General features: G+C 36.3%; 2 non-coding genes across 2 annotated transcripts; both read left to right on the forward strand.

Moving 5' to 3' along the window:
• Positions 1 to 7374: 7374 nt before the first annotated feature.
• On the forward strand, positions 7375 to 7480 carry LOC111439056. Its single transcript, XR_002709742.1, has one exon. It is a non-coding gene; the product is annotated as a U6 spliceosomal RNA (small nuclear RNA).
• A 1464-nt stretch (positions 7481 to 8944) lies between these two features.
• Positions 8945 to 9047, forward strand: LOC111439060. Its single transcript, XR_002709745.1, has one exon. It is a non-coding gene; the product is annotated as a U6 spliceosomal RNA (small nuclear RNA).
• Positions 9048 to 14251: the final 5204 nt, after the last annotated feature.

Genomic DNA, 14251 nt, shown 5'->3' on the forward strand with positions numbered 1-14251 from the left:
AATTTGGTAGGAACATGAGAGCTCAAAACCTAAAAAATGAAAAGTTTATAACTCGTGATTGAAGGCTCTTTGTTGCTTGCTTCTTGCTCCAAATGAACGGACATTGCTCATAACTTAAGAGAAATGATCCACCACGTATGAAACATCTAGAACTGCCATGATTTTGTAGTTGATCCTTTTGGATCAATCCTATGTAGATCACAGCTTTGTCAAATTTAGTTTTGAATTCTAGCCATTAGATTTAATGACTTGTGAACGTTCTAGAGCATATCCAATTCAGAGGGAGATCCAACGGCTAGATTTCAAGAGTACTATGGAGGATCTAATTTGGCCAGCAATGACAATTTCGTGATTCTTTTAAACTTTATAAATAAGGGAATTTACCACTTTGTGAAAATTTAATATTATTTTTTTCCAATAATCCAAAATTTTGTATAAAATTCGTTACCTCTTGATTTTTCTGTCTAATATTTGTACCGACGCTTCTTTATATGTTAAAATCCTCTCTCAAGGGAAGTGTATCATTTGTTGTCACGTGAGTGGGGTGACGTATACTTTCTTAACATGGACACATGCAATGCATTATGTATGGTATATAAGTTTTGTTGGAGTGGGAGTCTGTAGGCCACTAGTCCTATTCTTTCTAGTATCTAAAAGGATGGATGAACTTCGGGCTTAGCTTCCCTTTCTTACCAAAATCTTAACATCTCTCTTATGGGTGTTATCTTTAGGAACACATAGTCTCCTAGATCAAACTTTAAGTTTTTACGTCTTACATCTACATAAAAATTTTACGAACTAAAATTTTATTTTTATTAGAAACAAAAAAAAAATTAAAAATTCAAACTTAAATCAATCTAACAAAAAACTATATGGTTGGGTTGGGTGGAGTTCAGTTTTTGTAATGTCCCACATTGGTGGGGGAGAATAACAAAACACCTTAATGGTGTGGAAACCTTCTCGTAGCACATGCGTTTTAAAACCTTGAGAGGAAGCTCACAAGGGAAAGTCTAAAGAGGACAATATCTGCTAGCGGTGGACCTGGGTCGTTACTAAATGGTATCAGAGCCAGACACCGAGCGATGTGCCAGCGATGAGGTTGTTCCCCGAAGGGGGATAAACACGAGGCGGTGTGCCAATAAGGATGCTGGCCCCGAAGGAGGGTGGATTGTGATGTCCCACATTGGTTGGGGAGGAAAAAAAAAACACCATTTACAAGGGGTGGAAACCTTCACCTAGCAGACACGTTTTAAAGCTTTGAGGGGAAGCCCCTAAGAAAAATATCTGCTACTGAGTTGTTACGATTTTTAACATAAATGGTTCGGGTTAAAAAAAAAAATTACATACTAAACAATTGAACTCAAAAAAAACCCTCTCGCCCTTTCCATTTATGAAGATCCTATTACACCAAACCCACTCGAAAGAATCATTAAATGAGGTAGTTTTGTTAATTGATTACAAAGTCAAAGGAAATGGCTAAAACTAAATCTCTCTATTTTAATTTATTTATATATAATAAATGCATTGCTTTGGAAGAATGGGCTCTCATTATTTTCAAGCTATTTCATAAAATTAGAGGCATCAATGAGATTCTTTATTTCACATTAATTTTAAATGTAGTTTGTTCATTGATTCAAGGAGAATATTAAATGTCATAAAGATCACTTATACAATTTATTATTTAATATTTTTATATAATTGTTTTTTAGAAAGCTCAATCATTTTTTAAAAATTGAATCATCAAATTTTTAAATAATAAAAGTTATTTTTTTTATTGAGCTATATTCATATTCACTTTTAAATAATATTTTTTTTAAAGTAACTTTATCTAAATTTTCAATACATTTATATATGTTCAGTCATGTTTTAAATAAAAAGAATATGTATAGAAGATATTGGAAGTTGAAAACATTATTAAACTATTATATCCTATCTTTAAAAAATAATCAAAAGTGACTCTATTTATAATTGAAAATAAATAAATAAATAATTATTGTTTCATGTTTTTTAAGATCTAAAATCATATCTATAACCTTGAATTTAGATTTCATTTCGAGGTGAGTTTGGATGCATAGTGGCCCTGTTTTATAAGACCTCTTGAACCGTGTTTGAATCCGCATGTTTGACTCGACTTGATGTCGCGTCCCACGCTCCTCCTCAGTGACTGCTTAGCTCGGCTCTGCGACTTCAAATGGCTTAAATGGCTCGGGTTGCTCCATTTGTTCCAATTTTTCTAGACCTTCCCTACTTTTTCTTTTTTATATATATATATATCCTCTTGAAGCGGATTTTAGTATTTCTAAAAGAAATTGAGATGAAGCTAAATTTAAAGAATTCTAAGATAAATTATAGGTTTAATTGTGGGCATTAGGTAAAGTAAAACGCTCAACTTGTTCTAATCCGGTGTCGTGAATTCTCATAAGTTGACTTGGATTTCAAAGGTTAGATTTGGACTAGCTCCATAGTTAAATTAACAACTTCAACTTAAGCTACTTAGTTAAATGGCTCGACTTTTGGCTTGGTTGAGACAATTGTATGATGTACGATTACACGTGTCTCATGTCCCTATGTTGTGTTGTGTCATATTTATAAGTTGTTCTATAATGTGATTATTCCTTGTTATAGAATAATATGATGTTGATAATCTTTGATGCATAAACCTTCGTACACCATGTTATGTAAGTTATGTTAAGTATGAAAAATCTGACAAGAATTATGTAGGCATGATTCATAGGCTCGTTATGTTTTTAACCTACATCATTACTTTTCTCGTTTTTAAATTAGGTAAAGAATCGAGAGTAATTCAAGGAAACTTTTTGGGGGTAAGCCTTCTCGGTTTTCTTCAAAAATCTTCCTTTATAGAAAATTTCTAAGGCTACTTTTGGTCTCTTTAGGCTATGAGGATAGAGTTTTGCCATTCAAGCCCCTCTGTTAGAAGTTTTGAATTTGGTTATTTTTTATTCCGTAAGAATTAGAATGTAAAATCTATCCAAAAAGTTTTTTGAGCTCAAATAAGAAGTTTTTCACGAAAAGCTCAAAGAATAATAAGCAAAAGAAAAGCAAAGGAAGTCCATCTGTCTCTTTATGCAAGTTTGGGCCTAAGTTTCTAAAACTCAAGAAATTACTCCTCCACGATGAATATCATCATTTAAAACCAAATTGTTAAACTTCGTGGCAAGGAGAGGAGCAACTTAAACCACGAAATTCGGGCCAAATGTTCCTAGAATCCAAGAACCAAAAGGTTGATGAATTTGTTAGTTTTGAAATCCATAACTTAAACCACGAAATTCGTTCTCCATAACTTGAGTCATAGCATTGATCTCATACCATTAGCTTTAAGGCAAATTAAGGAACAAACTTGTGAAGAAGTGAAAAAAATAAGAATACGGTCCTAATTCGAGAACAAATTGAAGTTTAAAATCTAGGTAAGTTCATTCTCAAGTACCTCACTGTAACCTCTTATATCTTGTTCGTTAATGAATTGAGAACAAAATGAATTGAGCTCAGTCCTAACAATCCATGGTATGTAGAACTACACGACTCATGAAGAAATCGAGTGGAAGCACTCATTGATCAAGAGAAAAAATATGATTTTTAGAGGGTAGAAAGTTAAAGGTTCTCATGTACTTCTACGTCTAGAAGTAAACGATGACGTGGTAGCTCTAGAGCTTTCCATGTGATCTCCCCTTTAGGTTTTTTACCTATCGAGTAATAAATAGATTAGTTTACTTATTTTTAGACTAGTTCTCACAATAAGCTTTAATGTTCCAAAGAATAAACTCAATCTCGGACCTACCAAGAAAATTGAGGAGGAAACAACTTTCGGAATGTAGCTAAAGGCGATCACGAACACGACCGAATAGGTAAACCACAATATAGACCACCTTTGCTCACATATATGAATCAGTTCAAATACTTTTCGACCGGTTCTCAAAAAATATTTATTGTTCTAGAAAATACACACTATTTGCCACTTACTCAAGAAGTTTGTAGGAATTTTAACCTTGGAAAGGTCGTGAATCGAGCACCCAAACACAACCAAATGAGTAAGTAACTATTTCGAGAAGTTTCTAAAAAATACTTGTAGAAGTCGATTAGAACTTTTAGTAAATGATTAACATTCATATAATTATCATGCTTTATTGATTTATCATGCTTTATTGATTTATTATTCTTTATTCGAGTATGTGGAGCATGATTTTATGCCTATCTATAATTTTAGATTCATGTTTGAGGGTTTGGAAACTCGTATGTGCCCAATTAGTATTTGGGCGATCGTTATGTGGCCTAGAGTGCCTGTTATGACTATTTTAGATCTTGAGCTATTGTCTTACGATAACTTGGTCCTAGAACCTAGCTATTGGGTTAGGGTTTACTTGGTACATAGGAATTAGTTATCACTCATAAGGGATTCCAAGAGTCATGGAATGTACACTACTAAGGTAGCTCTGGTTATGCTTAATGAGGAGCCACGACCTTATACTTTTCTAACCCAAGGAGCCTATATGAGTAGGTAGTCTATTGTTCTAGCCAATAAAAGAAATGAACACGTAGTTACTATTCTAATCAAAGGGTTTAAGAATAGGTAATTTATTTATTTAGCCAAAAAAGGCAAAGTCATAGGCCGTTGTTGCTTGGTGTCACAATCAACTATACGATTGTGACACCGAGAAAGTTATCGAAGATGATGACTAAGTTAAGTAGGGTAGAGTGTTACAACCACATTAAAAGAAAATAAGTTGTGACCCACACACGCAAGACAGTCAAGGGGCGACCCTCAAGTGGCGCCCATCCGACCATGAGAGGGCCAAGATGGAGAAGTGTCATGATGCGACAAGAGAAGGATAGTCCATCATCCAACACACCAAGAGTATGCATTCAAATTAAGTCAAGGCATACACAAGATGCAAGAGATCAAAGCGACACGAGTATCAAAGACAAGCTCGAAGAGTGTTGGGCTCGCCCGATCAGAAAGAGGTCCAGGAGTTTTGCGAACCAACTTGTAGGTCCATACGCACGCGTGTGGACCCTGTAAAGGAAAATTAAGTATACATCCAAATTGCCCATTTAGGATAGCCACCATACGAAAATAGACAGTTATCGTAGGTCCCACTCATGAAATTGTATGCGTTTGCATTTAACTCCGGTAGAGGGTCAGTTATTAAGTATTTCTTAAAATATTCAATTCATGTGCTACTTCCGTTAACGGTAAAGACAAGACATCCATGTACAACTGACGATGGCATCGCAAGTAAAGACTATGACACATGCATAGGATAGTTGTATTCAAATTCCTAGATCATCGATTAGTATAGGGTATTTTTCAATTTTAATTTTTACTAATTTTTTTCATCATGTTGCTTCAAAGACGTTTTCAAAATGTAAGTCCATGACAATGTTTTACGATGACATTTTTAATGTTTATTAGATGATAACATGATGATGGTAGCGATTTTAAGTTAGTAGAAAATCTAGAGTCGTTACAAAATTCGGAAGAGTCATTGAGGAATTTGACAAGTTAGTTTGTAGTTTTATAGGAAGGCTCTGAAGGGTAGCATCAGGATTGGTGATTGTGATATTTTTTATTCCGCCAATTATGTTGAAAATTTAAATATTTATAAGATTTTTAAATATAAGAGTTGAATTTAGTTAATTGGATTTTTTTAATTATTTTTAAATATCATATTTATAGATGTTATATATCAGTAAAATCTCGTAAAACTCAAATATCAAATATCAAATATCTACAAGTTACTATCCATCACTAACATTAATTACAAATGTTAAATATTTTTAATTTTTTTAAAACTATGATTGGGTTAGATTGTAACTCTATACAGGAAGATTTAAACATTCTATCTACAAAGAGAGTATATATCTTACTAACTCATTTATATTTACTTTTGCGTGAATTATAGTTTGTTGGGTTTCTAGTTTCCTTTCTAATAATTTGGTTTAGTAACCTTTAAACATAACATTTTCACACTTAAAAATGACATCCAAATTTTTTTGTACGGATTTTCATTGATACAAACTAAATCGTAAAAATAAGATTTTGTAACGACCTCGTGAAATTTGAGGAGAATGACTTTGTGTGCTAGCCAACTACTAGATTTAGCCGTGTGGTTTCATGTATCATGCTCAAGTACGGATCTACAACGATACGGCCCTATTCAGGAGGCCCGACGCCGTGTTCACATTTACTAGGGGCCCTCATCATGAGTCTACTACCTGGGTAATCCCAAGTTCGCTTTCATGATCGGTTTATAGAATTGCAGTCTTAGTCTTTATCCTATTCCTACACTTAATGGGAGCATTCACCCTAAGCCATCTATCTGTGTAACCCCAAATCTTTTTCAAGGCCGGTTTATGAAATCGTAACTTCTTCCTTACCCGTTTCTATGCAAAATAGAAGTCCTCATCTCAAAAGCTAACTACCCATGTAGTCCCAAATCCCTCTTCAAGATCCGCTTATGTGATTGCAACGTCGACCTTGACTCGACCCAACACTCAATAATAGCTCAAGTGGGTTCAGGGTTCTACTGATATTGTTCATACTATTGTTAAGCTTCTTAAGCTTTCTTAATCATTCTTAGATGTCGTTGAGGTTTATTAGAACCTTAGGTTCATCAAGGTGATTTAGTTCTCATCTCGTGTTTTTCATGATGCTTGGGGTTAGCTCCTCGAGGCTCATCCAATCTCTAGGTGCACTTAAGTCCAGACATATGATCGCTACTCATAATCTTAGCGTGCTCGATCTATTAGAAATGTATTGGCCTAGGTTAACTTGTAAACCGCTCTAACTCTAGTGACCTAATCTTAGCTTGGTTCACTCATGCACACTTTCTTAGGGAGATATATCTATCAATCACCTCAAGCAGGAAAAACGTAATCTACTCATTCATGCATGCTTATTAGGCAAATATTCATATCAACCAGTAAGAAAATCATAATCTAAACATTCAAACAAACTCAATGGGGAAATAACACCCTTTAGTCACCCATACCACATATCATAGTATCTTATCCTCCATTCTAGCAAAATGAAAAGCATAAAAATTGGTATGCAACATAAATTCTCATCCCAGGGGTATTTCGTTAATTTTCCTCAACATATATAACATTTTCATCCAAATAGCCCTTTTAGAGTCCTAAACATGCATAATCTACCACTTAAGGTAAGATATGCTCGCATGTTAGTATGTCCTTGCGCAAGCATTACTTTAGAAGATTAAGAATGATTATTTATATGGATGATGCATGCTTTGCCGAGCTAGCTTTTCCTTGTGTTAGGAGCTTCAAATTTTCTAAAATTTCTCTAGTATAACCTAATTCAAATCATAATGAGGTTAACATAAAAATTGGAGAAGAAAAATCGAATAGAGGTCAAAACATGTAAAAATTGGATCAATACCGAGGTGATTAGCATGGCCCCTGCAAAAGGATGACACACACCAATTTAGAAATGGTTGAAGAATTTTTCCAAATCAGAGTGGCGCAGCGGAAGCGTGGTGGGCCCATAACCCACAGGTCCCAAGATTGAAACCTGGCTCTAATATTAATTGTAATACCCCTAATTTTGTGTTACTTACATTGTTGACGTCAACACATGCATGTCTCAGCTAATTAGGAAGTACTTCAACTCAACTCAGTGAAAATGACTTACAACAATGCTCCAGCAACTCTATGGCTATTTCGGCTCGGCTCACCAGTTCTTGGCACCATTTCGACCCTCCTGAACCCGTTTTCGGCCCCGATTAAGGTAATTGAGGTTATTTTGGATATATTTCACGTTTATTGAATTATTATTAATTCAATTGTGAAATACTAATGAAAGGTGGCGAATGGTGTGATAGGAAACAAAACCCTGACAACGTTCGAAATAGCTCTCAAGGAACGAGAGCATACATTTAGCTAGTTAGGGAGTACTTCGGCTAAGGCCAACCAAGTAAGTGACCTTACTATAAGATATACTACAATTGTTTGCTTTACAGTTTTATTAAGAGCATGATGATGTATGATGTTTATGATAATGTATAAGTATGATGCTTGAGATGTGATGCACGTTATATATACGTGATTTATGTTTCGATGCATAATGTACATATTATGTTTGATGCCCTTGATGGCTTATTATTTATGAGTACAATGTCTTGCATGACATTTCCTTAATATGATGATGTGCGCATGCTATATGATGATGATTGTTCATACTATTGTTAAGCTTGTTAAGCTTTCTTAATCATTCTTAGATGTCATGGAGGCTTATTAGGTCCTTTAGGGCATCGAGGTGATTTAGTCCTCATCTCGCATTTTTTATGATGCTTGCAGTCAGCTCCTTGGGGGCTAACCCAATCTCTGGGTGCACTTAAGTCTAGACATATGATCGCTACTCATAATCCTAGGGTGCTCAATCTATTAGAAATGTACTGGCCTAGGTCTACATGCAAACTGCTCTAGCTCTAGTGCCCTAATCTTAGCTTGGTTCACTCATGCATGCTTTGTTAGGGAAATATTTCTATCAATCATGCATGCCTATTTGGGAGATGTTCCTATCAACTAGCAAGGGAATCATAATCTAAACATTCAAGCAAACTCAACGAGGAAATAACACCCATTAGTCACCCAGACCATATATCATAATATCTTATCCTCCATCCTAGCACAACGGAAAACATAAAAATCAGTATGCATCATAAACTCTCATCATAGGGTATTTTGTTAATTTTCCTTAACATATATAACATTTTCATCTAAGATATGCTCGCATGCTATTATGTCCTTACGCAAGCATTACTTGAGAAAAGTCATAATGACTATTTATATTGATGATGCATGTGTTGCTAAGCAAGCTTTTTCTTGTGTTACGAGCTTCAAATTTTTTAAAATGTCTCTATTATAACCTAATTCAAATCATAATAACGTTAACATCAAAATCAGGAAAATACAATCGAATAAGAGGGTAAAAATTGGAACGATACAGAGAAGATTAGCATGGTCCCTGCGGAAGGATGACACACACAAATCGAGAAATGGCCTAAATTTTTTATATATCAGAGTGGTGGTGCAGTGGAAGCATGGTGGGCCCATAACCCACCGGTCTTAGGATTGAAACCTGGCTCTGATATGATGCACAACCCTAAGATGTTTTACATTGTTTAATTAAAACATGTTTTAATCAGGGTATTTTACCCCTTATGATGAACCTTATAAAAATGATCATTATGTTTAACATGATGTACCGATGGTTTCTACTCCTTTTGGGTTTCCGACAACAAACATCTGGGAATGCGACTAGAAGGGACTCAGAAGGTGTATAATGATTCTGAATACGACTTACAATTTACCCCTTATGATGAACCTTATGAAAATGATCATTATGTTTAACATGATGTAACGATGGTTTCTACTCTTTTTGGGTTTCCGACAACATCTGGGAATGCGACTAGAAGGGACTCAGAAGGTTTGGAATGATTCTGAATACGACTTACAATTTACCCCTTATGATGAACCTTATGAAAATGATCATTATGTTTAACATGATGTAACAATGGTTTCTACTCCTTTTGGGTTTCCGACAACAACATCTGGGAATGCGACTAGAAGGGACTCAGAAGGTGTGTAATGATTCTGAATACGACTTACAATGATAGTTCCTATTCGTGTTGCATGTCTTAACTGCTCAATGTTGCATGTCTTAACTACTCATCCAACAATCCCATTAGGATAGTCACCTAAGGGAATACAACCGAAAATGATAGGTCTCATTCATGTTTGTATGCCTTTTCACTTTCTAAGCCCAACAGTGGGGTCACTTACTGATCATGTTTGTATGTCTTTTCATTTTCTAAGCCCAACAGCGGGTCATTTACTGAGTATTTCTTACAATACTCAAGCCACGTGCTACTTCTATATTTTAGGTAAAGGGTGCACGGTGTCATGGTCATGCTCGTCCAGGGCGTGTTGCCCATGGCCGCATGCCCATGACAAGCCAAACCTTTGTCATGTCTTTCCATTTTAGTGTTTTTCCTTTTGTAGTTCTAGGGCGTATGACGCCTCAAAAATATCATGTCTAGGCCTGCCAGACATGAAATGCCTCAGAATGTACTATAGGGGGATATAACTAGTTGTCAACTTCTCCCTACCCAAGGTTATATATGCTAAGCCGATGTTATCTTTCTCTTGCTTGCTTATATAACGTCTCTTTCCAAAATCTCTCTTTCTAAAATCTCTCTTTCAACGTTTTCTAAAACCTTCTTTTAAAATCGAGGCTAGAGGCTCGATCATACGTCGCTTGGCCGTAGGCGACGCAAGAACAAATTGGCTTAGCTCACTTGTCGTTGGAAAGTGAGTGCCGCACAATCGCTAGTCCGCTGCCTTCGAAAGTGCGATTGTGTCAAGTGGTATCAGAGCTTTGTTAGCTCCATAACATCGTAAAGACCGAAATCATGTCGACGACAAAGTCGACACCCAAAGCACAAGCCAACCGACTTACGCTAATAGAGGAGAAAATGCTATTCCTCAAAGAAGTCCCTGACACCCTCCGCTTCCTGGAAGCACGGGTGACCGAATTGAGTGGAAAAGTCGTAGAAATCGACGCAATGGGCAACCGCCTGGATGGGTTGCCAATCGCAGAACTGATGTTTCGAGTGACCTCGCTCGAAGAAAGAGTTGCTCCTACGAGCAGCCCAAAACCGTCTGGTAGTCCGGATAGCTCTGTCGCGCACAAAGAGGGACGTGGCGAAGAGTTCGACGTGCTACAAAATACAATGATGAGTTTGTTCAATGGATTAGCTGATGAATTCAGAACAACAATCGACGACATCCAAGAAAGGATGGCCTCCATGAGCACTCGAATTGAAGTGACCATGAAAGCCGTGGAGAACGTCACGGTTGGGCAAACTAATGTAGGATCCAACAAACTAAGGTTCCCAGACCCTAGAGCCTTCAAAGGGAATCGGGACGCCCAAGAGTTGAAAAACTTCATCTTTGATGTTGAACAATACTTCAAAGCCACAACGGCTTGTACTGACGACAAGAAGGTGACTGTAGCCTTGATGTATCTCATAGACGACGCCAAACTGTGGTGGCGTACGAAGATGCAAGACATCGAGGATGGATTGTGCACCATCGACTCATGGGAGGACCTCAAGAAAGAGTTGAAGGAACATTTCCTCCCCAAAAACGCAGGACATATAGCAATGGAGAAAATAGTAGCCCTGAAACATACTGTAAACATACGGGACTATGTCAGACAGTTCTCAACCCTGATGCTAGATATCAGGGGCACAGTAGAGAAGGACAAGGTGTTCTTCTTTATAAATGGGTTACAGCCGTGAGCCAAAACAAAGCTACATGAGAACAAGGTCCAAACCCTAGCTGCCGCAATGGCCTGCGCTAAGAGACTCATAGACTGTGGGAAGATCATGATGTATGCATAGGGTAGATTGTATTTAAATTTCTTAGACTTTAGGTTAGTATAGGACATGGTTATATTTAATATTTATCTTGGTTCATTTAATATTTCTTTTTTATTGTTTTAGAGACCTTTTCTTAAATATGTAAGGACATATCATTGTGTTTATGAAGATGATTTAATTGATTATTTTCACATAAGAAATTATGTATATGGTAGCGACTTTAAGTTAGTAGAAATCTAGGGTCCTTACATTTCTCCCCTCAATTCTTTCCCGAAACTTAAAATAGAATCTCAAGAAAGAGTTAGAAACTAATATCTCATCTTTTTGTGGACTGTAACCTAAGTTATCAGCTTCTAAACTGGGTGGAGTACTCAATTTTAAGGTTTATTCAGTAGGATTATTGTTGCAAAGGTCACGATTTTTTCACAAGAATTTTTCCTTATACTCCTCTCAAACTAAATGAATTAATTTGGGAGGACAACTTTATGTAAGTGTGCCCAATATATGATTCCAACCTTGGGTCTGCAACTAAACCCAAAACGTAGAGTTTGATCCTTCTATATAGCTTAATCTTAAATGAATTATCCCTCAATTCCTCAATTAGACATGCTTTATTTAGTTCCCTAAGTCTAACGAAAACATCAATTTTAAGTAAAACGGGCTTCAAACAAGAGTTTGAGTTTTATCCCCCAAAACTTATATGATATTGAATTTCTTTAATTGGGCACACACTTGGAGTTATTACCCTTTCAAGTCTTCTTTGAAAATGTTTCTTGGAGGTGTAGAAACCAATTGGGATAGGTCTCACACGAAGAATTAGTGTGTAAAATCGAATTGAATTTTTTAAGCTCCTTTCGATTCCTTCAATAGTTGACCAAATTGTGGAAATAAGTTTGGGGTATGTTTGCCCCTTCTTTCCTTCCCCAAAATTATGGTTGGTCTTATTTAGAAAGTATAGAAATAAGTTTGGAGGGAAATGGAGCTCTCAAATTTGGATGGAACATAGAGAACTCAAAACCTAAAAAATGAAAAAGCTTATAACTTGTGATTGAAGGATTGATGTTGCTTGTTTCTTACTCCAAATGAATGCACATGGCTCATAACTTAAGAGAAAAGATCCACCACCTTTGAAACGTCTAGAACTGCCATGATTTTGTAGTTGATCTATTTGGATTTTTTCGCTAGTAAATCCTGTGCCAATGAGAGATTTGTCAAATTTAGTTTTGAATTTTAGCCGTTGGATTTGATGATCGGTAAATGTTCTAGATCATATCTAATTTAGAGGGAGATCCAACGGCTAGATTTCATGAGACAGTGAATTATGTTCATGAGGGTACTATGGAGGATCTAATTTGGTCTGCAATGACAATTTGGTGATTGGTTTAAACTTTATAAATAAGGTAATTTACCACTTTCTCAAAATTTTAATAATATTTTTTGGAATAATCCAAATTTTTTTATAAAATTCGTTACCTCTTGATTTTTCTGTCTAATATTTGTACCGACTCTTCTTTATATGTTAAGTCCTCTCTCAAAGGAAGTGTATCATGTGCTATCACATGAGTGAGGCGATGTATATTTTCTTAACATGGACACATGAAATACATTGTGTATGGTAGACAAGTTTTGCGGGAGTGCGAGTCTCTAGGCCAACTAGTCGTATTCTTTCTAGAATCTCAAAAGGATAGATGAACTTGGAGTTTAGCTTCCCTTTCTTGCCAAAATGTGAACATCCCTCTCATGGGTGCTATCTTTAGGAACACATGGTCTCCTACATCAAAATTTAAATTTTTACGCCTTACATCTACATGAATATTTTACGAACTAAAATTTTATTTTTATTAGAAACAAAAAAAAAAAAAAAAATCAAACTTAAATCAATTGAACCCAAAACTACTATATGGTTGGGTTGGATGGAGTTCAGTTTTTGGGATGTTCCACATTGGTTGAGGAGGAGAACAAAACACCCTTAAGCGTGTGGAAACCTTCCCCTAGCAAATGGGTTCTAAAGCCTTGAGAGGAAGCGCATAAGGAAAATCCCAAAGAAGACAATATCTACTAGTGGTGGGCTTGGGTCGTTACTAAATGGTTTCAGAGCAAGACACCGGACAATGTGCCAGCGAGGAGGTTGTTCTCCGAAGGGGGATAGACACGAGGCGGTGTGCCAGCGAGGATGTTGGGCCTCGAAGGGGGATGGATTGTGATGTCCCACATCGGTTGGGGAGGAGAACAAAACACCTTTATAAGGGTGTGGAAACCTTCCCCTAACATACACGTTTTAAAGCCTTAAGGAGAAGCCCATAAGAGAAATATCTGCTACTGCGTCGTTACAGTTTTTAGCATGAATTGTGAATATAAGTAGTTTTACTATCTCACAAGTACTTAAGTATGCTTTATTGATTTATTTTTCTTTATTTGAGTACGTGGAGCGTGATTTATGACTATGCCTATGTATAATTTTACATTCATGTTTGAGGATTTAGAAACCCGTATGTGCCAATTAGTATTTGGGCGATCGTTATGTGGCCTAAAGTGCCTGCTATGACTATTTTAGATCATGAGCTATTGTCTTATGATAAGTTGATCCTAGAACCTAGCTATTGAGTAACATAAAATTTTTGGGTTGATTAGGTACTTTATAGGAACGTTTGAGTATGACCCCTATTCGTAAATTAACCAACATGGATTAGGATTTACTTGGTACATAGGAATTAGTTATCACCCACAAGGAACTCTAAGAGTAATAGAATGTACACTATTAAGGTAGCTCTCGTCAAGTTAGTGGGGAACCATGGCCTTATACTTTTCTAGCCCAAGAAGCCTTAATGAGT

This window comes from Cucurbita moschata, unplaced genomic scaffold, assembly GCF_002738365.1.
Source record: "Cucurbita moschata cultivar Rifu unplaced genomic scaffold, Cmos_1.0 Cmo_Scf00085, whole genome shotgun sequence".
Taxonomy (NCBI): Eukaryota; Viridiplantae; Streptophyta; class Magnoliopsida; order Cucurbitales; family Cucurbitaceae; genus Cucurbita; species Cucurbita moschata.